A 24780-nucleotide genomic window follows, 5' to 3' on the forward strand; every position below is an offset into this window, starting at 1 on the left:
ACCTACTATGAAGCTTCAAATGAACCAATTATTAATGAAGAGGTTAATTAAAAATTTTTTTCTTCCTTGTAGTTGAAGATGCATCAATAGAATGCATAAACCAGCACTTTGAATTTTATACAAATCATGAAGTCACATTTGGTTCTTGTACAACCTCCATAAATTACAGGAAATGTCAGAGGAAATATTAAAATGCCATTGTATAAATTTACATTTTAAATTAAATTTCAGCTTACACAAAACTGATTTGTATGAAGAATGAAATATTTTTATAAAAATTGTTCTGTGGGACTCATTAGCTCTACATGCACTAAAATTTTTATTTCACAATAATTTATCAGAAATTCATCCCAAATGTTGTCACAGCCTATAAAATACTAACAGCTCCAATAATTGCATCAGCAGAAAGATCCTTGTCAAAATTTAAAATTATCAAAAATTATTTGCAATCTTTCATTGTCCAGGAGCAGCTAACGTCTCTTACAATTGTATCAGTTGAAAATAAAATTGCTAAAGGTATATATTTTAATGACTTTTTAAATGAATTTGCATAAAAGAAAGCCACAAAATTATGATTAATCAAGACATGACATTGATAAAGTATTATAATTCATTGTATTATATAAAATTATGGCACCAAAAGTATTTTTTGCACTTTGTAAGTTATATTGTTACTCATATACCACTAGTACCTCTGTTGTATCTTATAAGTAACAAAATATATTTAAAGGAAAAAGCTTTATTTGTAATACTTTTAATGGCACTTTTTTCCTGCTTTTTCAATAAAAGCCTGCATTTTCATTTTGTACTGGGCCCCTCAAATTATCTAGTTTGCCCTATTCACAGAAAAGGGTATTTTTAAGTCCACCTGATTAAGAGATCAGCTATATTTCTAGATATAATCAAGGCCTTTAAACTCTAGTTGGGTGGGATGGTGGAGGGGGGAACCTTAAAGATGAACTATTTTCTTACATAGATAGCAAAACTGAGGCACCAAATTGTGATTGTTTCAAGGTCACAAGTAATTTAGAGGCAGACTTGGGACTAAATCTCAAGTCTCTCAAATCTACCTGGTACAGTTTCTACCACCAGTTCTTTCTGATTGTATCAATAAAGGTCCAGAAAACCAGAAAGTGCTCTAGGTATTTAAAACAGAATAATGTGAGTGATGACCACATAGGAAGGCCCATTCAAAGGGGATGGAGCAACCGAAGCAAACACAGCTATTGCTGGAGGAGAGATACCCCTGCCTTCTTCCTCCCTTCCTGCCTTTCCTCTTTTGCTCCAGATTCCCATTAGCAGAACTGACCTTTAAGCCAGCTGACAGAAGAGCCTGGAAAACTCAAGTCTGTAGGAGTCAGCCCTCTGTGATATTGAGCAGGACAGGGAAAGGGTGAGCAGTGCATTGAAAGCAAACAAGCAAATGACTGGCGCACTGAATAAGCCAGGGCTAATAACTTCTTCAAGTCTGAGTGCTACCTGAAAATCTAAGAAGTGCTGGCAGCCAGATATTACTGGCAGTCCTCAATTATTGAGATAACGTATGTAAAGCCCTTAGCATGATATATAGCTAAGTGGAGCTTATATCATCCTCATCATTGTCATTACTATCGCTATTACTACTATTAAATGGGAAGAGGTTTAAAGAATTATAAAGGAATCAGGAGAGTTTGCAAAGGATGTTGAGACCACCACTCAGTATGTGAAATAAAAAGACAAAGCTGAATGGTCAGGCACAGCCTCTCCAAGCAGAGCAAACTGTTGACCTTACAAAGGGTCTTTGTTTGGTGGGAGCATGAAGTACTAGGAATTGTCAGATTTTCAGGGGTGTAAGTGGGTTGACATCAACTGTAGTCCGTGGTTACTCAGGTGAGACTGTTGTAGATTAGTTGGCACTCAGAGGTATGTTTATTAGAGTGAGTCTGTCCCTGACAGGCTGATTTCATGAGGGGCTTACTGAGGCAAGTTATTCTTAACTGATTGAATGGGTTTAAAACTGGTTTTTGTGGCTACTTGTTACCTTTGCTATAGCAAAAATCAGTCTTTTTCTAAGTTTATAGGAACTTCTTTATTCTCAGTCCTTCCTTTTGGTTGTCATTCAGTCAAGAGAGACCTTCAGGAGAGACCTTCAAGGATTGTGTAGGTCTTTACCACTGTTGTTGATTTTCCTTGAAGGTGAGGTTTCATCAGTGGAAATTTTATTTTCAGTTTACATGTCTATCAACGTGATTTTATTCTGTTTGTTTTGTCTTTAAATCATTTCTTGAATCATCTGTAAGGACAGTGGCCGCACTAAAGTGTTTAAGACTCTGGAAAATACACATTTAACAACAGTGAGCCCAGTAATCCCACTACTGGGCATATATCCTGAGAAAACCATAATTCAAAAAGACACATGCACCCCAATGTTCATTAGAGCACTATTTACAATAGACAGGACATGGAAGCAACCTAAATGCCCATCGACAGATGAATGGATAAAGGAGATGTGGTACATATATACAATGGAATATTACTCCGCCATAAAAAGGAACAAAATTGGGTCATTTGTAGAGACGTGGATGGATCTAGAGACTGTCATACAGAGTGAAGTAAGTCAGAAAGAGAAAAATATCATATATTAATGCATATATGTGGAATCTAGAAAAATGGTACAGATGAACCAGTTTGCAAGGCAGAAATAGAGACACAGGTGTAGAGAACAAACGTATGGACACCAAGGGGGAAAAACAAGGGGGGCAGGGGTGGGATGAATTGGGAGATTGGGATTGACATATATACACTAATATGTAGAAAATAGATAACTAATAAGAACCTGCTGTATAAAATAAATAAATAAAATTCAAAAAAATAAGCAGTGAGACAAGTATAACTGGAAGAGACTGGAAGACATTTCAAAACCATGATGCCAAATTTCCCAGACCTGATCATGAAAGAAGTCTCAAAGATTCTCGAGTCTATTTTAGATAGCTAGGTTACTTTTCCTTTAGCTTAGATATGGGTTATTCCAATTCACTTGTAGTATTTAGGTATAACATATAGTGTTAGCAGTGGTTCAGAATCTTCCCTAGTTGGCCAAAAGAAAATCCAAGGCCATTCTATTATCTATAACTACTTGGTTTAAAGAATTTAAACTGGTTTGTTGTGCCTCTGAGTTTGGCCTGTACTACTTACTACGTCAGCCAAAGTAATGGAACGTATTTTTTGATAAATGCCTTTAGTAGTTTAACTCCTCTGGATAGGATCATTATTCTTAGGATTCTCTCCCTATTAAAAGTTTTATACTTTTGTGCTCTTTGAAAGGAGATCTAGTCCATTTAGGATGTTGGGGAATTATATTAGTTATCTATCATTCTGTAACAAATTATCTCAAACTTGGCAGCTTAAAAACAAGAATATTTAGTATCTCACACTGTTTCTGAGGGTCAAGAATCTGGGAGCAGCGTATCAGGGCGATTCTGGTTCAGGATTACTCTTGAGGTTGTAGTCAAGATGTCAGCCAAAGCTACAGTTTGCTGAAGGTTTGAATAGAGGTGTAGGATCTGCTCCCAGGAAGACTCACTCACATGGCTGTTGACTGGAGGTCTTGGTTTCTCACTGTCCATTGGTAGGGTGTCTCAGTTCTATGCCACATGGGTCTCTCTCTACATAGGATTGCTCACAACATTGTAGCTAACTTTCCTTACAGTGAATGCTATTAGAGAGAACAAGGCAGAAATTACAACATCTTTTATAACCTAACTTTGGAAGTGACATACCCTCACTATTGCCATATTCTATTCGTCACATAGACCAACCCTGATACAATGCAGGAGGGGTACAATGTACAAGGGATGTACAAGGAAATGAATACCAAGAAGTGAGACTTATTAGGGACCATCTTGGACACTGGCTACCAAAAGAATCATATCTTTGGAATTGCCTAACTAATATTTCAACAGAATAATTACCTTTGTCCTGGATTGGCATTGAAAAACCTGATTTTTTTTAAAAAAGAAGAGCAAAAAGCCATTCATGAGATAATTTGACTTTGATGGAGCTGCAAATATATTATCTCTAAGTATGGTATGACAAAAAGTTATTGTTTTCATTTAGAAATTTCCTTGGTGCAAGGGCATTTTCCTTCATTTATGTACTATATGCAGAGTATCATTACTGGTAAAGTTAGAGCAATACACCCTTACATAATTCATTAAAATGGCTGAATTAAAAATAGCTTGGGGGCTTCCCTGGTGGCGCAGTGGTTGAGAGTCCGCCTGCCGATGCAGGGGACGCGGGTTCGTGCCCCGGTCCGGGAGGATCCCGCGTGCCGCGGAGCGGCTGGGCCCGTGAGCCGTGGCCGCTGAGCCTGCGCGTCCGGAGCCTGTGCTCCGCAACGGGAGAGGCCACAACAGTGAGAGGCCCGCGTACCGCAAAAAAAAAAAAAAAAAAAAAAAAATAGCTTGGAAGAACTGAATTATAAAGTTATGATGATAATTATTTAGGCCAAAGGTCAGCAAACTTCCTCTGTAAAAAGCTAAATATTAAATATTTTCAGCTTTGTGAGCCATACATTCTTTGTCACAGCTAATCAACTCTGCTGTTGTAGTGCAAAAGCAGCCATAGACAATATGTTAAAAAAAATGAGTGTGGCTGTTTTCCAATAACTTTATTTTGCAAAATTCCACTTTATTTACAAAAATAGGGGGCAGGCCAGATTGGGTCTGCAAGCCATTCTTTGAGAACCATGATCTAGACTTATGTGAGTCATTATTACTAGGAAGGGGAATAGGAGAGGCTAAATCAGAAGTGGAATATCTTAAACCAGTAAAGGAGAAAGTGTTACAATATGGAAAATTTATCCCTACTGTGATGGATTGGTTCATGGAGAATTTTGGCAAATGTCAATTTGAGGTTTCCTCTGGTGCTATAAGATCTGTTTTTGCTATATCTTCCTCTCACAGATCTCATAACAGATCATTCCTAGTGTTTAAGAATTTGGGGGTCCAGATTTTATAAATTCATTATGGAATTCTTGAACTTCCCCATTAACTTATTATTATCCTGTTGTTGTTATTGTTTATATGAAGTCCTTGTATGAGGACTTTAGTCAGTTTATCTAGTGTGCTATTCTGTTAAAATATTTTAATAGTACTTCTAAAGTATTTCTATACTGTCTACTGAATGGTGTACTAGCTCCTATAACACTTCTACTGTGAGTCTCAACTTTTATTACAGCAATCATTTTAGCTATCATGAAGGTGTCTAGTTAGTAATGTATTTGTTATTTTTAAAGAGTACCTAAGATTTTAAAACTTTTCTTGTATAGCAGTTTCTAAAAGTGAATTATTTTGAAAGAATACTAGTTATTAAATTATGTATTTGTTATTTTATTTTAGTAATTTGAAATGCCCTAGAGAAGGCCACAGTTCAGTCATTTGAAAAATTTGATCAATTTGGTAAGGAATTAGATTTTTTAAAAAATAAATTTATTTATTTATTTATTATTGTTGGCTGCGTTGGGTCTTTGTTGCTGCGCCTGGGCTTTCTCTAGTTGTGGCAAGCAGGGGCTACTCTTCATTGTGGTGCGCAGGCTTCTCATTGTGGTGGCTTCTCTTGTTGCAGAGCATGGGCTCTAGGCAGGCGGGCTTCAGTAGTTGTAGCATGAGGGCTCAGCAGTTGTGGCTTGCGGACTCTAGAGCACAGGCTCAGCAGTTGTGGTGCATGGGCTCAGTTGCTCCGCGGCACGTGGGATCTTCCCAGACCAGGGCTCGAACCCATGCCCCCTGCATTGGCAGGCGGATTCCCAACCACTGCGCCACCAGCGAAGTCCCAGGAATTAGATTTTGTATGAGAAAATAGTATTACTGTAAAACAAGACTATTTTTGTATGGTAAAAAATACATAACATATAATTTGCCATCTTAATAATATTTTTTAAAGCAGCTTTATTGAGACTACACACCATACAATTAAACAATTTAAATTGTACAATTCAATGGTTTTTGGTATATTCACATCTGCAAACAGTGACAGTTTTACTTCTTTTCTAATTTGTATTCCTTTTATTTCTTTTTCTTCTCTGATTGCTGTGGCTAGGACTTCCAAAACTATGTTGAATAATAGTGGTGAGAGTGGACATCCTTGTCTTGTTCCTGATCTTAGAGGAAATGCTTTCAGTTTTTCACCATTGAGAATGATGTTTGCTGTGTGTTTGTCATATATGGCCTTTATTATATTGAGATAAGTTCCCTCTATGCCTACTTTCTGGAGTGTTTTTATCATAAATGGGTGTTGAATTTTGTCACAAGCTTTTTCTGCATCTATTGAGATGATCATATGGTTTTTATTCTTCAATTTGTTAATATGGTGTATCACATTGATTGATTTGCACATATTGAAGAATCCTTGCATCACTGGGATAAATCCCACCTGATCATGGTGTATGGTCCTTTTAATGTGTTGCTGGATTCTGTTTGCTAGTATTTTGTTGAGGATTTTTGCATCTGTATTCATGCGTGATATTGGTCTGTAATTTTCTTTTTTTGTAGTATCTTTGTCTGGTTTTGGTATCAGGATGATGGTGGCCTCATAGAATGAGTTTGGGAGTGTTCCTTCCTCTGCAATTTTTTGGAAGACTTTGAGAAGGGTGGGTGTTAGCTCTTCTCTAAGTGTTTGATAGAACTCACCTGTGAAGCCATGTGGTCCTGGACTTTTGTTTATTGGAAGATTTTTAATCACAGTTTCAATTTCATAACTTGTGATTGGTCTGTTCATATTTTCTGTTTCTTCCTGGTTCAGTCTTGGAAGGTTTTTACTTTCTAAGAATTTGTCCATTTCTTCCAGGCTGTCCATTTTATTGGCATACAGTTGCTTGTGGTAGTCTCTTAGGATACTTTGTATTTCTGTGGTGTCTGCTGTAACTTCTGTTTCATTTCTAATTTTATTGATTTGAGTCCTCTCTTTTTCTTGATGAGTCTGGCTAATGGTTTATCAATTTTGTTTATCTTCTCAAAGAACCAGCTTTTAGTTTTATTGATCTTTGCTATTGTTTTCTTTGTTTCTATTTCATTTATTTCTACTCTGATCTTTATGATTTCTTTTCCTTCTGCTAACTGTGGGTCTTGTTTGTTCTTCTTTCTCTAGTTCCTTTAGGTGTAAGGTTAGATTGTTTACTTGAGAGTTTTCTTGTTTCTTGAGGTAGTCTTGTAAAGGCTTAAACTTCCCTCTTAGGACTGTTTTTGCCGCATCCCATAGGTTTTGGATTGTCGTGTTTGCATTGTCATTTGTCTCTAGGTATTTTTTGATTTCCTCTTTGATTTCTTCAGTGATCTCTTGGTTATTTACTAACGTATTGTTTAGGCTCCATGTGTTTGTGTTTTTTACGTTTTTTTCCCTGTAATTCATTTCTAATCTCATAGTGTTGTGGTCAGACAAGATGCTTGCTATGATTTCAATTTTCTTAAATTTACTGAGGCTTGATTTGTGATCCAGGATGTGATCTATCCTGGAGAATGTTCCGTGCGCACTGGAGAAGAAAGTGTAATCTGCTGTTTTTGGATGGAATGTCCTATAAATATCAATTAAATCTATCTGGTCTATTGTGTCATTTAAAGCTTCTGTTTCCTTATTTATTTTTATTTTGGATGATCTGTCCGTGGGTGTAAGTGAGGTGTTAAAGTCCCCCACTATTATTGTGTTACTGTCGATTTCCTCTTTTATAGATGTTAGCAGTTGCCTTAGGTATTGAGGTGCTCCTATGCTGGGTGCATATATATTTTTAATTGTTATATCTTCTTCTTGGATTGATCCCTTGATCATTATGAAGTATCCTTCCTTGTCTCTTGTAACATTCTTTATTTTAAAGTCTATTTTATCTGATATGAGTATTGCTACTCCAGCTTTCTTTTGATTTCCATTTGCATGGAGTATCTTTTTCCATCCCCTCACTTTCAGTCTGTATGTGTCCCTAGGTCTGAAGTGGGTCTCTTGTAGGCAGCATATATATGGGTCTTGTTTTCATATCTATTCAGCAAGCCTGTGTCTTTTGGTTGGACCATTTAATCTATTCATGTTTAAGGTAATTATCAATATGTATGTTCCTATGATCATTTTCTTAATTGTTTTGGGTTTGTTTTTGTAGGTCTTTTTCCTCTCTTGTGTTTCCCACTTAGGGAAGTTACTTTAGCATTTGTTGTAGAGCTGCTTTGGTGGTGCTGAATTCTCTTAGCTTTTGCTTGTCTGTGAAGCTTTTGATTTCTCCATTGAATCTGAATGAGACCCTTGCTGGGTAGAGTAATCTTGGTTGTAGGTTCTTCACTTTCCTCACTTTAACTATATCACGGCACTCCCATCTGGCTTGTAGAGTTTCTGCTGAGAAATCAGCTGTTAACCTTATGGGAGTTCCCTTGTATGTTATTTGTCATTCTTCTCTTGCTGCTTTCAGTAATTTTTCTTTGTTTTTAATTTTTGCCAATTTGATTACTATGTGTCTTGGCATGTTTATCCTTGGGTTTATCCTGTATGGGACTCTCTGTGCTTCCTGGACGTGGGTGGCTATTTCCTTTTCCATGTTAGGGAAGTTTCAAACTCTAATCTCTTCAAACATTTTCTCTGGTTCTTTCTCTCTCTCCTCTCCTTCTGGGACCCCTATAATGAGAACATTGTTGCATTTAATGTTGTCCCAGAAGTCTCAGGCTGTCTTCATTTCTTTTCATTCTTTTTTCTTTATTCTGCTCCACAGCAGTGAATTCCACCATCCTGACTTCCAGGTCACTTATCTGTTCTTCTGCCTCAGTTATTCTGCTATTGATTCCTTCTAGTATATTTTTCATTTCAGTTATTGTATTTTTCATCTGTTTGTTCTTTAATTCTTCTAGATCCTTGTTGAACATTTCTTGCATCCTCTCAATCTTTGCCTCATTCTTTTTCCGAGGTGCTGTATCATTTTCACTATCATTATTCTGAATTATTCTTCTGGAAGGTTGCCTATCTCCCCTTCATTTAGTTGTTTTTCTGAGGTTTTATCGTGTTTCTTCATCTGGTACATAGCCCTCTGCCTTTTCATCTTGTCTATCTTTCTGTGAATGTGGTTTTTGTTACACAGGCTGCCGGAGTGTAGTTCTTCTTGCTTCTGCTGTCTGCCCTCTGCCTTTTTTACAATTTTTCCCTTAAAATAATTGTTTCTGAAATTGTCTTATTGCAGTCAATTTTAAAATTTACATTGCTCTCTTAAGACAATTCTTTTAAGTTTATATAACTGGGTGATTTAAATTTTTTTTTAACATCTTTATTTGAGTATAACTGTTTTACAATAGTGTGTTAGTTTCTCCTTTACAACAAAGTGAATCAGTTATACATATACATATCTTCCCATAACTCTTCCCTCTTGTGTCACCCTCCCTCCCACCCTCCTTATCCCACCCCTCTAGGTGGTCACAAAGCACAGATGTGAACTCCCTGTGCTATGCTGCAGCTTCCCACTAGCTATCTAATTTACATTTGGTAGTGTGTATATGTCCCTGCCACTCTCTCACATCGTCACAGCGTACCCTTCCCCCTCCCCATATCCTCAAGTCCATGCTCTAGTAGGTCTGTGTTTTATTCCCATCCTACCACTAATCTCTTCATGACATTTTTTTTTTGATTCCATATATATGTGTTAGCATACGGTATTTGTTTTTCTCCTTCTGACTTACTTCACTCTGTATGACAGACTCCAGGTCTATCCACCTCATTACAAATAACTCAGTTTCATTTCTTTTTATGGCTGAGTAATATTCCATTGTATATATGTGCTACATCTTCCTTATCCATTCATCTGTTGATGGACACTTAGGTTGCTTCCATGTCCTGACTATCGTAAATAGAGCTGCAATAAACATTTTGGCACATGCCTCTTTTTGAATTAGGGTTTTCTCAGGGTATATGCCCAGTAGTGGGATTGCTGGGTCCTATGGTAGTTCTATTTGTAGTTTTTTAAGGAACCTCCATACTTTTCTCCATAGTGGCTGTATCATTTTACATTCCCACCAACAGTGCAAGAGTGTTCCCTTTTCTCCACACCCTCTCCAGCATTTATTGTTTCTAGAGTTTTGGATGATAGCCAATCTGACTGGTGTGGGATGATATCTCATTGTAGTTTTGATTTGCATTTCTCTAATGATTAATGATGTTGAGCATTCTTTCATGTGTTTGTTGGCGATCTGTATATCTTCTTTGGAGAAATGTATATTTAGTTCTTCTGCCCATTTTTGGATTGGGTTGTTTTTTTTTTTGTTATTGAGCTGCATGAGTTGCTTATAAATTTTGGATATTAATCCTTTGTCAGTTGCTTCATTTGCAAATATTTTCTCCCATTCTGAGGGTTGTCTTTTGGTCTTGTTTATGGTTTCCTTTGCTGTGCAAAAGCTTTTAAGTTTCATTAGATCCCATTTGTTTATTTTTGTTTTAATTTCCATTTCTCTAGGAGATGGGTCAAAAAGGATCTTGCTGTGATTGATGTCATAGAGTGTTCTGCCTATGTTTTCCTCTAAGAGTTTGATAGTGTCTGGCCTTACATTTAGGTCTTTAACCCATTTTGAGTTTATTTTTGTGTATGGTGTTAGGGAGTGTTCTAATTTCATACTTCTACAGGTAGCTGTCCAGTTTTCCCAGCACCACTTATTGAAGAGGCTGTCTTTTCTCCACTGTGTTTCCTTCCCTCCTTTATCAAAGATAAGGTGACCATATGTGTGTGGGTTTATCTCTGGGCTTTCTATCCTGTTCCATTGATCTATATTTCTGTTTTTGTACCAGTACCATACTGTCTTGATTACTGTGGCCTTGTAGTAGAGTCTGAAGTCAGGGAGCCTGATTCCTCCAGCTCCATTTTTCGTTTTCAAGATTGCTTTGGCTATTCGGGGTCTTTTGTGTTTCCATACAAATTGTGAAATTCTTTGTTCTAGTTCTGTAAAAAATGCCAGTGGTAGTTTGATAGGGATTGCATTGAATCTGTAGATTGCTTTGGGTAATAGAGTCATTTTCACTATGTTGATTCTTCCAATCCATGAACATGGTATATTTCTCCACCTATTTGTATCATCTTTAATTTCTTTCATCAGTGTCTTATAGTTTTCTGCATACAAGTCTTTTGTCTCCTTAGGTAGGTTTATTCCTAGATATTTTATTCTTTTTGTTGCAATGGTAAATGGGAGTGTTTTCTTAATTTCATTCTCAGATTTTTCATCATTAGTGTATAAGAATGCCAGAGATTTCTGTGCATTAATTTTGTATCCTGCTACTTTACCAAATTCATTGATTAGTTCTAGTAGTTTTCTGGTAGCATCCTTAGTATTCTCTATGTATAGTATCATGTCATCTGCAAACAGTGACAGCTTTACTTCTTCTTTTCCTATTTGGATTCCTTTTATTTCTTTATTTTCTCTAATTGCTGTGGCTAGAACTTCCAAAACTAGGTTGAATAAGAGTGGTGAGAGTGGGCAACCTTGTCTTGTTCCTGATCTTAGTGGAAATGGTTTCAGTTTTTCACCATTGAGAACAATGCTGGCTGTGGGTTTGTCATATATTGCCTTTATTATATTGAGGAAATTTCCCTCTATGCCTACTTTCTGCAGGGTTTTTATCATAAATGGGTGTTGAATTTTGTCAAAAGCTTTCTCTGCATCTATTGAGATGATCATATGGTTTTTCTCCTTTAGTTTGTTGATATGGTGTATCACGTTGATTGATTTGCGTATATTGAAGAATCCTTGCATTCCTGGAATAAACCCCACTTGATCCTGGTGTATGATCCTTTTAATGTGCTGTTGGATGCTGTTTGCTAGTATTTTGTTGAGGATTTTTGCATCTATGTTCATCAGTGATATTGGCCTATAGTTTTCTTTCTTTGTGAAGTCTTTGTCAGGTTTTGGTATCAGGGTGATGTTGGCCTCATAGAATGAGTTTGGGAGTGTTCCTCCCTCTGTTATCTTTTGGAAGAGTTTGAGAAGGATAGGTGTTAGCTCTTCTCTAAACGTTTGATAGAATTTGCCTGTGAAGCCATCTGGTCCTGGGCTTTTGTTTGTTGGAAGATTTTGAATCACAGTTTCAATTTCAGTGCTTGTGATTGGTCTATATATATTTTCTATTTCTTCCTGGTTCAGTCTTGGCAGGTTGTGCATTTCTAAGAATTTGTCCATTTCTTCCAGGTTGTCCATTTTATTGGCATAGAGTTGCTTGTAGTAATCTCTAATAATCTTTTGTATTTCTGTAGAGTCAGTTGTTACATCTCCTTTTTCATTTCTAATTCTATTGATTTGAGTCTTCTCCCTTTTTTTCTTGATGAGTCTGGCTAATGGTTTATCAATTTTATTTATCTTCTCAAAGAACCAGCTTTTACTTTTATTGATCTTTGCTATTGTTTCCTTCATTTCTTTTTCATTTATTTCTGATCTGATCTTTATGATTTCTTTCCTTCTGCTAAATTTGGGGGGTTTTTGTTCTTCCTTCTCTAATTGCTTTAGGTGCAAAGTTAACTTGTTTATTCGAGATGCTTCCTGTTTCTTAAGGTATGATTGTATTGCTATAAACTTCCCTCTTAGAACTGCTTTTGCTGTATCCCATAGGTTTTGGGTCGTCATGTCTCCATTGTCATTTGTTTCTAAGTACTTTTTGATTTCCTCTTTGATTTCTTCAGTGATCACTTCGTTATTAAGTAGTGTATTGTTTAGCCTCCATGTGTTTGTATTTTTTACAGATCTTTTCCTGTAATTAATATCTAGTCTCATAGCGTTGTGGTCAGAAAAGATACTTGATACGATTTCAATTTTCTTAAATTTGCCAAGGCTAGATTTGTGACCCAAGATATGATCTATCCTGGAGAATGTTCCATGGGCACTTGAAAAAATGTGTATTCTGTTGTTTTTGGATGGAATGTCCTATAAATATCAAGTAAATCCATCTTGTATAATGTATCATTTAAAGCTTGTGTTTCCTTATTTATTTTCATTTTGGATGACCTGTCCATTGGTGACAGTGGGGTGTTAAAGTCCCCTACTATGATTGTGTTACTGTCGATTTCCCCTTTTATGGCTGTTAGTATTTGCCTTATGTATTGAGGTGCTCCTATGTTGGGTGCATAAATATTTACAATTGTTATATCTTCTTCATGGATCGATCCCTTGATCATTATGTAGTGTCCTTCTTTGTCTCTTGTAATAGTTTTTATTTTAAAGTCTATTTTGTCTGATATGAGAATTGCTACTCCAGCTTTCTTCTGATTTCCATTTGCATGGAATATCTTTTTCCATCCCCTCACTTTCAGCCTGTAAGTGTCCCTAGGTCTGAAGTGGGTCTCTTGTAGACAGCATATATATGGGTCCTGTTTTTGTATCCATTCAGCCAGTCTATGTCTTTTGGTGGGAGCATTTAATCCATTTACATTTAAGGTAATTATTGATATGTGCATTCCTATTACCATTTACTTAATTGTTTCGGGTTGTTCTTGTAGGTCTTTTCCTTCTCTTATGTTTCTTGCTTAGAGAAGTTCCTTTAGCATTTGTTGTAAAGCTGGTTTGGTGGTGCTGAACTCTCTCAGCTTTTGCTTGTCTGTAAAGGTTTTAATTTCTCCATCAAATCTGAATGAGATCCTTGCTGGGTAGAGTAATCTTGGTTGTAGGTTTTTTTCCTTCATCACTTTAAATATGTCCTGCCACTCCCGTCTGGCTTGTAGAGTTTCTGCTGAAAGATCAGATGTTAGCCTTATGGGGATTCCCTTGTGTGTTATTTGTTGTTTTTCCCTTGCTGCTTTTAATATGTTTTCTTTGTATTTAATTTTTGACAGTTTGATTATTATGTGTCTCGGCATGTTTATCCTTGGATTTATCCTGTATGGGACTCTCTGTGCTTCCTGGACTTGGTTGACTATTTCCTTTCCTATATTAGGGAAGTTTTCAACTATAATCTCTTCAAATATTTTCTCAGTCCCTTTCTTTTTCTCTTCTTCTTCTGGGACCCCTATGATTCGAATGTTGGTGCGTTTAATGTTGTCCCAGAGATCTCTGAGACTGTCCTCAGTTCTTTTCATTCTTTTTTCTTTCTTCTGCTCTGCAGTAGTTATTTCCACTATTTTATCTTCCAGGTCACTTATCCGTCCTTCTGCCTCAGTTATTCTGCTACTGATCCCATCTAGAGTATTTTTCATTTCATTTATTGGGTTGCTCATCGTTACTTGCTTCCTCTTTATTTCTTCTAGGTCCTTGTTAACTGTTTCTTGCAATTTGTCTATTCTATTTCCCAGATTTTGCATCATCTTCACCATCATTATTCTAAATTCTCTTTCAGGTAGATTGGCTATTACCTCTTCATTTGTTAGGTCTGGTGTGTTTTTATCTTGCTCCTTCATCTGCTGTGTGTTTTTCTGTCTTCTCATTTTGCTTATCTTACTGTGTTTGGGGTCTCCCTTTTGCAGGCTGCAGGTTCGTAGTTCTATTTTTGGTGGCTGTCCCCAGTGGCTGAGGTTGGTTCAGTGGGTTGAGTAGGTTTCCTGGTTGGGGGGACCAGTGCCCCTGTTCTGGTGGATGAGGCTGGATCCCGTCTCCCTGGTGGGCAGGTCCACGTCTGGGGGAGTGTATGGGGATGTCGGTAGCCTTACTGTGATTCTAGCCTCTCTGCTAATGGATGGGGCTGTAGACCTGTCTCGCTCTTTGTTGGGTATAGGGTGTCCAGCACTGTTCGTTGCTGGTCCTTGAGTGAATCTGGGTCTTGGTGTTGAGATGGAGATCTCTGGGAGATTTTCGCTGTTTGATATTACGTGGAGCTGAGAGGTCTCTTGTGGACCAGTGTCCTGAGGTTAGTTCTCCCACCTCAGAGACACAGCCTTGACACCTGGCTGGAGTGCCAAGAGCCTTTTGGGAGGTCTGAGGTCTTCTGCCAGTGTTCGGTGGGTGTTCTATAGGAGAAGTTCCACGTGTAGATGTATTTCTGATGCATCTGTGAGGAGGAAGGTGATCCCCACGTCTTACTCTTCCGCCATCTTCTCGCTCCCCCCTAAATTTTTTCTTTTCTATCTTTCAGCTTATTAAGCAATTTCCTTGGTACAGATATGCAAGGAATCAAATATTCCTTACATATCTGCATAACAAAATATTAAACTCTGTAACAAATTTCTGCCTGTATTCCAAAGTTTAGGAAAATCCTTAATTATGTCCCTTAAATTGGCTCTAGATAAGAATTTTAACTCAACCTTATGGTCTAGAAATTTTACAATATAATTGTTCTTTCCCTGAGGAAACCTGAAAAAAGAATAGCTCATTTAGAAAGTCAAGTAAAACTGAGTAGAAAACAAGAGAGAAATGCAAAGTGAATAGGTTTGAAAAGGTTACAAAATTTTTGAGAGAGACTGTCTTGAGTTAGAAATTTTTTGAGGTCTTAGCATGATAAATTTTTTAACATTTTTATTGGAGTATAATTGCTTTACAATTGTGTGTTAGTTTCTGCTTTATAACAAAGTGAATCAGTTATACATATACATATATCCCCATATCTCCTCCCTCTTGTGTCTCCCTCCCACTCTCCCTATCCCACCCATCTAGGTGGTCACAAAGCACCGAGTTGATCTCTGTGTGCTATGCACCTGCTTCCCACTAGCTATCTATTTTCCATTTGGTAGTATATATAAGTCCATGCCACTCTCCCACTTCGTCCCAGCTTACCCTTCCCCCTCCCCATGTCCTCAAGTCCATTTCCTACGTCTGTGTCTTTATTCCTGTCCTGCCCCTAGGTTCTTCAGAACGTTTTTTTTTTTTTAGATTCTATATATATGTGTTACCATACAGTACTTATTTTTCTCTTCCTGACTTACTTCACTCTGTATGATAGACTCTAGGTCCATCCACCTCACCACAAATAACTCAATTTTGTTTCCTTTTATGGCTGAGTAATATTCCATTGTATATATGTGCCACATCTTCTTTATCCATTCATCTGTCAATGGACACTTAGGTTGCTTCCATGTCCTGCCTATTGTAAACAGAGCTGCAATGAACATTGTGGTACATGACTCTTTTTGAATTATGGTTTCCTCAGGGTATAGGCCCAGTAGTGGGATTGCTGGGTCTGTATGGTGGTTCTATTTTTAGTTTTTTAAGGAATCTGAGTTTATTTTTGTGTATGGTGTTAGGGAGTGTTCTAATTTCATTATTTTACATGTAGCTGTCCAGTTTTCCCAGCACCACTTATTGAAGAGGCTGTCTTTTCTCCATTGTATATTCTTGCCTCCTTTATCAAAAATAAGGTGACCATGTGTGTGGGTTTATGTGTGTGTGGGTTTATCTCTGGGCTTTCTATCCTGTTCCATTGATCTATATTTCTGTTTTTGTGCCAGTACCAAACTGTCTTGATTACTGTAGCTTTGTCATATAATCTGAAGTCCAGGAGCCTGATTCCTCCAGCTCCATTTTTTCGTTCTCAAGATTGCTTTGGTTATTTGGGGTCCTTTGTGTTTCCATACAAATTGTGAAATTTTTTGTTCTAGTTCTGTGAAAAATGCCATTGGTAGTTTGATAGGGATTGCATTGAATCTGTAGATTGCTTTGGGTAGTATAGTCATTTCCACAATGTTGATTCTTCCAATGCAAGAACATGGTATATCTCTCCATCTGTTTGTATCATCTTTAATTTCTTTCATCAGTGTCTTATAGTTTTCTGCATTAGCATGATAATTAAACAAGTTGACTAGATTATTTGGTATTTTGTCTCCTAATATTTTTTTTAAGTTCTTCTTAATGATATTAATTTAATGATTTGGACATGTCAAACATGACATTATTATTTTAAGCCAAAAATATTTTTTGCTGTTTACCAAGAAAAGTGCAAAAGTTAGATTACAGTGCCTCTTAAAGGAAACAGACGGTCTTCCAAGGCGATGGATGAGATTTTGGTTTAGACAAAGCCATAACACACAAGAAAGACAGGCCACTACAGTCAGTTATAGTGTGGGTTTTTGAAGGGTATTTGGGTTGCCCAACCAAGCAGAGACTAGGAAAGGGCCATTCAATCAACAACCTGACAATTCTTGATGCTTGAGTATGGGCAAAACAAAGTGAACAGATGCACAAGAAAGAGGGTACCTTCATGAAGGTTTTATAGGGGACCGTAGATAAAGTTTGACAAACCTTTTTTTTCATGAATTGATTGCTGGTCCAACAGATCTCCAATTAGCCCTCCAGTCTGGCTTGCATTGAATTGAAAACTTATCAGGCTTGTGCTCCCAGCTGTTCCCTATGGAACACTCCCTTATACCTTCAAAAGCAAGAAAACACAAAATAGAAATTGAGTCACAGCTGTAGAAAACAAACTTATGGTTACCAAAGGGGAAAGTGGGGGAGGGGTACATTGGGAGATTGGGATTGACATATACACACTACTATATATAAAACTGATAACTAATAAGAATCTACTGTATAGTACAGGGAACTCTATTCAATACTCTGTAATGACCTACATGGGAAAAGAATCTAAAAAAAGAGTGGATATACGTATATGTATAACTGACTCACTTTGCTGTACAGCAGAAACTCAGAAATTAACACAACATTGTAAATCAACTATAGTCCTATAAAAAATTAAGAAGAAAAGGAAAAGAAAAAAGAAACAAAACAACCTAGGGCAAAGCAAAAACACAGGAAACAAGACTGTACATATAAACAATCAGAAGCAAAAGCAAGGCAAGCAGCAGGAGAATAAGTAGGTTAATGGCAAAAAAACATTTCTCAAATGGCATGCCTCCAAAATAAAAGGTATAATGATCTTATACAAAGACCTAGGTTTAATTATTTTAGTAAATGGTGCATCTCTAAATCAAAAGATCTAATTGCTCTACACAAAAATCTAGGCCTAAACAAAGACATATTTGGTTACAAATCCTAGAATAACAAAATAAAATCAGCAACATGAACTCAGTGCAACTAGTCAGAGATCAGATTATTGTTGAAACTGACCCAGCATATCTGAAGAGTAAATAGAATTTTGGCACGATGTGCCCAGTGAGTGTACCTGTTGGCCTCAGGCTTCCCTGGAATGCTGCCAAATGAGGGTCTTCAAAACAATCTCAGTGGAATCTCCAAAACTGTCCAATGAGACCATCACTCAACATCTGAAATAAAAAGACAAAGCTAACTTATCGCTTGTTATACTAAGAGATGCTAGTCAGACAATATTTTCAAGCAGAATACATCGTCGATCTTATTATATAAGGATTTAGGGAAGCATGAAGTTCAGGAACTGGTGAACTCTCAGAGGTATAATTGGGTTGACATCATCTGTAGAAGCGTGGTTACTCAGGTGAGACTATTGTTGGTTGGGTACCACTCAGAGGCATGCTATTGGAGTGAGTCTGTCCTTGATAGGCTGACTTTCAGAAGTGAGAGACTGACAAGAGTGGTTGGCTTGTAAAAGTGTGTTTACCAAGGTGAGTCATATGACAGAACAGGTTTTAAATTAATTAAGGTGGCTGCTTGTTTCATGGCTTTGTTATCAAACGCAAGTCCACGTGCGTTATCAAACGCAAGTCCACGTGCCCAACACACAGTGAGGCCAAACAATACCAAAACGAGTTTGGAGCATGGAAAGGTTTCTTGCAGGGCCATGCAAGGAGATGGGTGGCTCATGCCTTAAAACCCCTGAACTCCCCTAAAGCTTTCAGCAAAGCCCTTTTATAGGAAAGGTAAGGGAGGTGCGTGGTTAATGGTTGCAAAGTTCTTGGTGTCAGATCCTGTTCTTGAGGTCAGGTCACGGTCAGGTCATGGTGTCCCTATAAACCTCCACCAAAACAAATGTCATTCTCTGTTCTGACAAGAAAGGGCAAGGTCCCAAGCCTCAACTTTCACCCCTCAAGGTCTAAGCCCTGACTAAGGAGGGCGTCCTTGTGCCAGTTACCCTGACCAGGAGCGTTCGTCCAGCACCTAGTCTGGGTCCTCCCACCAGTGCCCAGGCCTGGCTGAGAGGCAGATCTCAGCTGGCAGCACCCTCAGGGCCAGGTCCCCAGACCCTGGCCCTGCTGTCATCACAGAGGGAGCAAGGTGCCCAGGACCCAGCTGCCCTCAGGCTCCTAAGGCCGCCCAAAGGGGGCCAGGTCCCACAGGCTGCGACCCATGGAGACCACCACTGCCATTCGGTCGCAGAGATAGGGATGGGCCAGAGGTTTGCTGCTGCTTCAAGGCCTGGGCCCGGTCAGTGGGCCGCCGTGGCGAGGGCTCTGGAACTCTATGGGACACAGCCTTCAGCCTGTCCCTGGGCCCCCCAGCACACTCGCCAGTCCCGAGGCCTTTGGGCCTGCAGGGCCCGGGGAGGAGGCCGCGCTCCGCCTCTCACCACACTCTCTGCCCCTGGGAGCACTGCCCTTGGAGGTTGGTGGAGCTGCCTGTTGGTGGAGCAGGACCTCTAACTGCCATGCTAAGGGTCAGGCTGTGCGCAGGCTCCACCCCTGTTACAGCTTCAGAATAATCAGTCTTTTCCTACATTTGTAAGTTTTTTTTTCTCAAGTTCAAAAATAAGATAAAGAAGGAAAAAGTAAGAGAACTATTGGAAGCTATTCATGGTGTCAAAATGATAAAATTGACCACTCTGAAACAGGTGCCAGCCTTTGAGTTAGATGACAAAGTCTTTGGTATGAGTGAGATTTCTGTGTGTACGTTGTACTTTATATGGTTGAGCCAGCAGAGGAAGGAAAAAAAGGATACTTCTGGAAGCAGCGTTGAAGTTGAAATCAGTACATATTTAGATAATTTCAAATTTTCATTCCCTACTGGCATTAACATTTATTGTACACAATATTCCTTTTTAGTAAACATATTTGCAAAACATATATGTAAATTTGTCGAGAGAGTGTTCCATGTTCCACTTTTACATTCTTTTACTTGGTTTTTCGTCTTTATTTCATCATACAGCAAGGTTCTCTTCAAAGAACTTCATAATTTTGCCTTTTTTTCATATTCAATATTGTAAGTCACATCTAGTTTTAATTTATGATCCCTTCTTCATTTCCAAGGTAACTGGTTATAATGTTATTTGTAACCACAGAATTAGAACTTTATCATGGAACTAAACATTAGAGAAAGTAAATCTAAATTTATTTTTGGAAAAGAAGAGGAAGAAAAGATAGTATCGGTATGATTCAAGCTGGTATGAATCACAGCTTGATTTCTGGATTCAGACAGATCTGAGTTTAAGTCCTGATTCTTCCACTTATAAACTGTGTGACGTGGGGCAAATTACTCAACTTCTCCAGCTTCTGTGTTCTCATCTATGATATGTTAATAATGAATAATACCTACTTTTATGGCTATTCAGAAGATTAAAAGCAATAAATTAGGTAGCGAGATTAGCACAGTTCCTGGCACATTGTAGATTTCTAATAAACGGGATGTATTATTTTTGTAATTAATAGGAAAAAATATGAAGAGACATGCTAAAATACATACTTTTTCTTCTCTTTTCTTTCTCGTTTTTTCTTTTGCTACTGTGAATAAAATTATTCTAAATATTTTGAAACTCTTTTACTAACATTTCCAACACAAAACCCTACTTAGATCTTCACAGCCTGTTAATGTAAGAATGTGTTGATAACTACATTAATATATATATTTATGGTAAAAAACAACTTTACTTGGGTGAGGTAACAAGGGTGAGAATATGAGGTCAAAGAAATGTATGAGTTCATTAAATGTGGCTAAAGTATCCAGGGAAGATGGTAATTTATACTCCTAAAGAACTTTCACTCCAGCCACACTCCGTCCAGAGCAGCCCATGGCTCCGACATAATATATGGAGCCATGGGCTGCTGCAGCAGAAAATAATAGAGTGCCCAATTGGGATAGAACCTCCTGATCTTTATGAATGGCTCAAAGATATACAGACACAGAGAAGGCTTGCAAAAGGACAAGTAATACTTTTGTGAAGTTGGTGTCCTATACCAAGAAAAGTTCTGAACAACTCTGGTTGAATAATTATCTATTGAATGAATGTACTATAATATATTTAACCATTCCCCTTGTGGAACATGTCGCTTTCTCCCCATTTTTTTTACATTATAAATGATAATGCTACAAGCATCTTTGTATACAGAACTTTTTTCATTCATCAAAACATCATGATGCAGTGATTATGAGTCCAGTCCCAGGAGCTTCAAATCTCAGCTCTGCCATGTGATCTTAAGCAATTTATTTAATCTTGGTGCCCCTCAGTTTCTTCATCTGTAAAATGGGGATAATAAATGTACCTACTTCATATGACTGCAATGAAGATTAAATGCATCAAGCACTTAGAAAAGTGCCTGGCATGGAGTAAGCATTCTAGGTGGCGATTACTATTAAAAGTGAAATCTTGTCTTAGGATGAATCTTCAGTTGTGAAAGGGCATTTATATTTTTATGCTCTCAATGTTTAATGCTAAGTCACTTTTTAAGAATTAAATTGAGAATTTAAGATTTAAGAATTAATTTATACCAACAACAGCAATGTCTGAGTGCTTATTTTTCCATAGCCTCTTTCAAAGTTTTCTGCTTCTTCTTATACTTGTCTTACACACAATTTTAAATTTATTAAGTGTGAGATATTAGCTTATTGTTGTTTTAATGCAAATTTATTTAATTGCTATTGAAGGTATTTTTTAAAGTTTCCTCTTATTTGAATGTTGTTATGTCCTCTTGCTCGTTAGGGATTTGGAGTTAGGCTTTACCTTTGACTAAAGACTGATGTATTTAAAATTCCATTAGCTCACTTGTCATATTTAGTACAAGTAATTCCCTAAGTCTGTTTTCTTTTTCAGCTTCCTTCATTGATTTTCATTTTACAGACACTTAAAATGTTTATACAGTAATATATATCCATCTTTTTTTTCACTTCTCTGTTTCCGCTCTTATTTTCCTTGTTATTTTCTTACAATTTGATTTGTTAATATCTAACTTCAAGGAGTATTCTCCTAAAGCGCAGAGACTGTTAGTCATCATTGCATCTAAATGCCTAACTCAGTCCCAGAACGTAGTAGGCAACCAATAAATATTTGTGGAATGTATGAATAAGTAAAGGAACAACAGAATTGGCCTCAGTAGTCCACAGACCACACAAATCTGGGATAACATAATAAGGTCACATTTTCTTTAACAGCCAAATCACAAAAACCATGAAGCTACATTCCATAAGCTTTAAGAAACCCATTCTTCCTTGGGATTTCCTTCCCACAGACCTATTACACGTCCCCCTAAATCAGTTCTCCTGATCATTTAGCACCACTGTTGGAGTCTAGGAGGTCACTCCTGCCACCTGATAACCAGCTTCTCCAGAGCACCACTATGCCCAGCCAGTTTCTCTCCTAGCATGGACACAGATATCGCCCTTCTTTCTCCAAGGCACAGCTAAGATAATAATAAAACAATTAACAAAATCTACTGCAGACTCAGGAATGAAATAATAATACAGTGTACTACTGCTAGAAGGAATTCCTGTTGGAACACCCAATGTGGCAATGGCCAGTTCACCCCCACCAAGAGAAAACCTCAAGGCATCTCTACACTCCGGAATACTGGCCCTGAGAATCCCTGTGGTGGAAGTATGAGTGGGAGTGTGAATGTGTATGTGCTTGTGTCTGTGTGCGTAGGCACACGGGTGTGTGTGTGTGTGCGTATGTGCACACATAGAAGAGAGATGGAGAGAGAGACAGTCAGAGAGAGAGAGAGATCTTACCTCTTCAAACCCATGCCCTGTCTCATATCGCTGTTATGAAAATTAAGTAAGTTAAACAAATTAAATAACTGACAGTGGGAACACCCACCCAGAGAGTATAATCTGGGCCCCATGGTTCAAACAAGGCTATGATAAAGGTCAGCAGTGCATGTCTCAGGTCTGAGTTATTTTGTCTTAAATAACACTATGTGAAAGGCAGTAATGGTCCAATCCAAATATTATTGTACCAAGTCCAGTCCTACTGATTCTCTTTCACACTTTTAATCTCCAGCATAAAGAGATCAGGTCTACACAACCCTCTTGGCATAGTCCAGTATGACAATCTCCTGTAAACAATTAGATGGACAAAACACTCTTCTTTCTTTTTCTTTCTTTCTTTTTCTTTCTTTCTTTTTTTCTTTCTTTCTTTCTATTCTTTTCTATTCTATTCTATCTTTTCCAAAATAAACACTGTTTTGCAAGGACAGTTCAGCCTAAATCCATATGCCAGGGTGCTACAGTTTGAATGTTCAAATCCCCCCAAAATTCATGTGTTGAAATCCTAATACTCAATGTGATGGTATGAGGAGGTGGGACCTACGGGAAGGTGCTTAAATTATGAAGGAGGAGCCCTCATGAATGGAATTAGTGCCTTATAGAAGAAGCTCTAGCAATATCCTTAGCCCTTTCCACCATATGAAGATACAATGAAAGGTCTGCCATGCCAGAAGAAGGTCCTCACCAGACCATGCTGGCACCATGACCTCAGACTTCCAGCCTCCAGAACTATGAGAAATAAGTTTCTATTGTTTATAAGCTACTCAGTCTGGTACTTTGTTATAGCAGCCCAAACAGACTAAGACACAGAGATATATTTTTCCCCTCTGATTCCAAAAGGACATACGCCAACCAATAAACCCAAAGTTGTCAGCTTACGGGAGACTTCAATTTCCTCCAAAAGCAACAAGTGAGTGTTTGTTCTACATTTGTGTGAGTAAAAAGATCCATCCTGGTGATTTTCCCAAAACAAAGAAAGTCTTTTCCAAAGAAGAATTGATGACTCCACCCCTGGAAGAAGAAAATAGATGGCAACTTGTAAATGATTTAATGCCAGCTTTCAAAAACAGTAAAGTCCTGATGGGCAGCTTCTTGCAGAAAGGATAAAAATGTAGTATGAGGTCTAAGTTTATTTCTCTTCACATTAATATGTGGTTTCCTTGCCAGTTCTTAAATATGACTACTTTCTCCATCATTTGGGTAGACTGAGTTAATATATTAAACTTACATTATATGCAGACTAGGTTTTCTATTCCTTTCCATTACCCTTTACTCCATTTTTGAACTAATGCCATGCCATTTCCATTCATTTCCTCTAAAATTCTAGTACCTAGCAAAGATAGCTCCTCCTCATTGTCCTTTTTTCCCCCATAGTGTAATATTTGATAATTCTGCCAATTTGTTTTTCCAAAACAGTTTTGGAATCATTTTACTGAGCTCTATGAAGTATTCTTTGGTTTTTAATGGGCTTATGCTAAATCTATACATTAATGCAGGAAATATCATTTCTGCTATCCACAGTCATGCTATGTCTCTGCATTCGTTTGCTTTTCTGAATTCTTTCATTAAAGATTTTTTATAGTTTATTTTATGTGCCTTGAACATTTTATATTAACTTCTGCATATTTTATAATTCAGTGACTTTGTGAATAAGATCTCTTTTTAGTTACCTTTCGTAGTTGGTTTTTACTGTTACAGATTTATCTTATATTTTCCCATTTTACTGAATGCTTTTAACATCTTAAATAGTTTTGTGGAGGGTGGGAATGGCTTAATTTAGGTCTTCTATTTCTTGAAATCACATTTTTTGTTTCCTCCCCCCAACCCCAATAGTTTTCATTTCTTCTGGAGATTGTACTGGGATAAAAAAATTTTTCTAGCATTATAATGGAAAATAATAGTGAAAAACAGCACCTTTGTTTTGTTCATTATTTAAAAGTGAACTGTTGCTAGATTTGCTCTACCATTTACAAAATCAACTTTTATTATCAAATTCTTAGTTTTTCCTTTTTTATATCAAGAAAGAGCAACGCTATATCTCACTTTC

At 37.5% G+C, this 24780-nt stretch overlaps 1 protein-coding gene across 7 annotated transcripts in view; it reads right to left on the bottom strand.

The window, feature by feature from the left end:
* Positions 1-24780, bottom strand: part of ZNF366 (zinc finger protein 366) — a 404084-nt gene that overhangs the window by 366258 nt on the left and 13046 nt on the right. For all 7 annotated transcript variants that reach the window (XM_067031125.1, XM_067031121.1, XM_067031124.1 and 4 more), the window contains exons 2-3: positions 18013-18112; positions 17133-17259 (exon numbers count right to left, since the gene is read on the bottom strand). The gene's annotated coding sequence lies outside the window, so the exon portion shown is untranslated. The remainder of the gene's footprint in view (positions 1-17132; positions 17260-18012; positions 18113-24780) is intronic.

This window comes from Kogia breviceps, chromosome 4 (genome assembly GCF_026419965.1).
Source record: "Kogia breviceps isolate mKogBre1 chromosome 4, mKogBre1 haplotype 1, whole genome shotgun sequence".
In the NCBI taxonomy this organism is placed as follows: domain Eukaryota; kingdom Metazoa; phylum Chordata; class Mammalia; order Artiodactyla; family Physeteridae; genus Kogia; species Kogia breviceps.